The sequence below is a fragment of the Pseudophryne corroboree genome, chromosome 4 (assembly GCF_028390025.1).
Source record: "Pseudophryne corroboree isolate aPseCor3 chromosome 4, aPseCor3.hap2, whole genome shotgun sequence".
Taxonomy (NCBI): domain Eukaryota; kingdom Metazoa; phylum Chordata; class Amphibia; order Anura; family Myobatrachidae; genus Pseudophryne; species Pseudophryne corroboree.
This window is the reverse complement of record NC_086447.1, coordinates 862,268,040-862,272,307: the sequence shown is the minus strand read 5'-3', so window position 1 is coordinate 862,272,307 and position 4,268 is coordinate 862,268,040. Positions and strand designations below refer to the sequence as shown.

Genomic DNA, 4,268 nt, shown 5'->3' with positions numbered 1-4,268 from the left:
TCTGGTGCGACTGTCATCGTTACACTACTGTACATGTGTCCTGGATACTGTATAGTACATGTTACAAATTGACAGCTTCACTTACAGCACTGTTGTTTTTTTTCTCACAGTACCACCACCACCACCACCACCACCACCACCACCTGCGCTTCCAGGTATTGTGTAACGAGAATTCTGGTGCGACTGTCATCGTTACACTACTGTACATGTGTCCTGGATACTGTATAGTACATGTTACAAATTGACAGCTTCACTTACAGCACTGTTGTTTTTTTTCTCACAGTACCACCACCACCACCACCACCACCACCACCTGCGCTTCCAGGTATTGTGTAACGAGAATTCTGGTGCGACTGTCATCGTTACACTACTGTACATGTGTCCTGGATACTGTATAGTACATGTTACAAATTGACAGCTTCACTTACAGCACTGTTGTTTTTTTTCTCACAGTACCACCACCACCACCACCACCACCACCACCTGCACTGCCAGGTATTGTGTAACGAGAATTCTGGTGCGACTGTCATCGTTACACTACTGTACATGTGTCCTGGATACTGTATAGTACATGTTACAAATTGACAGCTTCACTTACAGCACTGTTGTTTTTTCTCACAGTACCACCACCACCACCACCACCACCACCACCGTCTGACCAGCAGAGCTCCGGAAGTTGTAATCATTATTTTTGTTACAGACACACTAGTTTCCTACAGTATTACTGTAATTTTTTTATTTTACAATACTTGTTATCTTGTACACACAGACCGCCTCGTTATTGATACCGAGCCAGAGGAGGAGGAGGAGGAAATGGGGGAGCCTTCAGGCCAGCCTGGTAAGAATTGTAATCTACTGTACAGTACTCTACATTCTACATTCATTGATTTATTAACAGTACCAATGGCTTGGGTTTGCGTGACCAGTGGTCAGGATTCCAGCAGTCAAGTGACCGACAGCGGTATCCTGATTGCAGAAATCCCATTGACTTTTCTTTTTGTTTTTTTTATATTCAACACAGATGTCACTTACCTGTACGTGGACTCTGAGTCGGAGGAGTATAGTAAGTACAGTAGGATTTTCTCAAGCCCATTCTTAAAAGTATTGACCAAGTCCACTTTTATTACTTTTCAGGCAGGGAATTCCAAACATGTACTGTACAGTATTTCCCTCACTGTGAAGACCCCTTTTCGCCTCTGTGTGCGAAATCGCCTCTCCTCCAACACGAGTTAAATACAGGCACAGTACAGTACTGTATGTCCCCTACCACTGGACAGTCATTCTGCTCCTACTGTATTATGAATATATCTCTGCCTCCTGTAGCACTGTACTACTGTGCAATTTTGTAGTAACTGTACTCTACTGTATTTTGTTTATAATATTTTTTTATTTTCCACTCAGTAATTATTGACAGTGAGGAGGAAGGGGAGAAAAAGCCCTCTCCCCAACTTGGTAAGTAAACTAAAGTATTGTACTGTACTGTACATTGTGTTAAACCAATGGGTTGGGTTTGCATGACCAGCAGTCAGGATTCTAGCGGTCAGGTGTAAAGTAGTGTATTTCCTGGAATGAACCTTTTTTTTCTCATTAATGTTTTTTCACAGGCCCTACACTGGAACAGGCCGCCGAGGAGGAGGATGATGAGTATGATGAGGCGGCATTTAGTGGTAAGAATTATCACTGACATTGATTTGATTCCACCAGAGTAGCACTTTTCATCAGATTTTTCTGGAAAATGCGTAGAAATCGGATAAAAATTGCACAAATCGGAATAGTGGATGGGGGACTTTAGATGATTGTTTTTGTTTGAACTGGTGATATTGCCCATACAGTAGCAACCAATCACATTCCACATTAACATTTATCTACAGTAGTTACACTTACAGACGATAATGCAGTACAGTAGGTAATATTTGTAATTGTCAGAGAAGTATCTTCATATACTGTAGTTAGAATTCTCATATTTGCTATACAGGAGCAAACCGCTTCATCAGTGAGGTTCCTGCTTCCAGTGTAATAGGTTGTGGTTTCTAATCCTGGGTGTGATACTTGTAAAATGTGTATATTCAGTATAATAAAGAGGGTGTGACTTGTAAGGTGCGTGGACCAGTGAGGAAGTCTGCCACTAAAAAGACAGCGACAGCTATCAATTAACTTAATTCAATGGTGTCACAGAATAGGAGGAGAGGTTCCCCTCCTTCAGAGCAGGAGCCCGGCGGCAGATGACTCCGTTGCCTCCCAGAGTTCTGCCTCTGTGGATAACATCACCTGTTCTAAAAAAAACTCCCATCTTACTAAATCTCTCTCTCTCTCTCTCTCTCTCTCTCTCTCTCTCTCTCTCTCCCCCCATGTCACTGTCTCTCCATTCATCTCTCTCTCTAGATACTGTCAGTGATGAATTTCCCATTAGGCACGAGAGGCACGTACTGTACCTAGGGGCGGCATCTGTTTGGGGGCCGCAGTTGGATGCTTACAGTATGCTGATACTGTCATCCCAAAAATTACCACTACAGTAACTGCTAAATATTTTAAGTGTACTGTACAATATGCACATACAGTACAGTACTGTACAGTATGCATAATTCAAAGCAAAAAAGAGTTGCTACCTTAGTCTAGTCATAATCACCGGCATACGGGCCACTCACAAATTTTCTGATGGTCTCGGTAGGGTCCCTTGGAATCACCATGCCTGTCACAAGCATACCTTTTTTTACCCACCTGTCACTAGGCCTGGACACTAGTTTACTATTACTATACTTTTTACTGTATACTGTATCTTATAATATTCTTCTCTTTTACCCACAGACGACGAGCCAGAATACCATTTTGGTAAATAAATATACTGTACAGTAGCAATAGTTGGTACTGCAATTACAGTATTTTTTTTCTCCAACATTACTTTAAGTCCAACTGATATGACTAACTGTTAGAGATGAGCGCCGGAAATTTTTCGGGTTTTGTGTTTTGGTTTTGGGTTCGGTTCCGCGGCCGTGTTTTGGGTTCGACCGCGTTTTGGCAAAACCTCACCGAATTTTTTTTGTCGGATTCGGGTGTGTTTTGGATTCGGGTGTTTTTTTCAAAAAACCCTAAAAAACAGCTTAAATCATAGAATTTGGGGGTAATTTTGATCCCAAAGTATTATTAACCTCAAAAAACATAATTTACACTCATTTTCAGCCTATTCTGAACACATCACACCTCACAATATTATTTTTAGTCCTAAAATTTGCACCGAGGTCGCTGTGTGAGTAAGATAAGCGACCCTAGTGGCCGACACAAACACCGGGCCCATCTAGGAGTGGCACTGCAGTGTCACGCAGGATGTCCCTTCCAAAAAACCCTCCCCAAACAGCACATGACGCAAAGAAAAAAAGAGGCGCAATGAGGTAGCTGTGTGAGTAAGATTAGCGACCCTAGTGGCCGACACAAACACCGGGCCCATCTAGGAGTGGCACTGCAGTGTCACGCAGGATGTCCCTTCCAAAAAACCCTCCCCAAACAGCACATGACGCAAAGAAAAAAAGAGGCGCAATGAGGTAGCTGACTGTGTGAGAAAGATAAGCGACCCTAGTGGCCGACACAAACACCGGGCCCATCTAGGAGTGGCACTGCAGTGTCACGCAGGATGTCCCTTCCAAAAAACCCTCCCCAAACAGCACATGACGCAAAGAAAAAAAGAGGCGCAATGAGGTAGCTGACTGTGTGAGAAAGATAAGCGACCCTAGTGGCCGACACAAACACCGGGCCCATCTAGGAGTGGCACTGCAGTGTCACGCAGGATGTCCCTTCCAAAAAACCCTCCCCAAACAGCACATGACGCAAAGAAAAAAAGAGGCGCAATGAGGTAGCTGACTGTGTGAGAAAGATAAGCGACCCTAGTGGCCGACACAAACACCGGGCCCATCTAGGAGTGGCACTGCAGTGTCACGCAGGATGTCCCTTCCAAAAAACCCTCCCCAAACAGCACATGACGCAAAGAAAAAAAGAGGCGCAATGAGGTAGCTGTGTGAGAAAGATAAGCGACCCTAGTGGCCGACACAAACACCGGGCCCATCTAGGAGTGGCACTGCAGTGTCACGCAGGATGTCCCTTCCAAAAAACCCTCCCCAAACAGCACATGACGCAAAGAAAAAAAGAGGCGCAATGAGGTAGCTGTGTGAGTAAGATTAGCGACCCTAGTGGCCGACACAAACACCGGGCCCATCTAGGAGTGGCACTGCAGTGTCACGCAGGATGGCCCTTCCAAAAAACCCTCCCCAAACAGCACA

At 44.4% G+C, this 4,268-nt stretch overlaps 1 long non-coding RNA gene across 1 annotated transcript; it reads left to right on the top strand.

Annotated features, from left to right (window-relative positions):
* Window positions 1-768: 768 nt before the first annotated feature.
* LOC134911844 (uncharacterized) lies at window positions 769-1,453 on the top strand. The gene is made up of 3 exons (XR_010176891.1): window positions 769-838; window positions 1,022-1,063; window positions 1,402-1,453. It is a non-coding gene; the product is annotated as an uncharacterized LOC134911844 (long non-coding RNA).
* The last annotated feature ends 2,815 nt before the right edge of the window (window positions 1,454-4,268 follow it).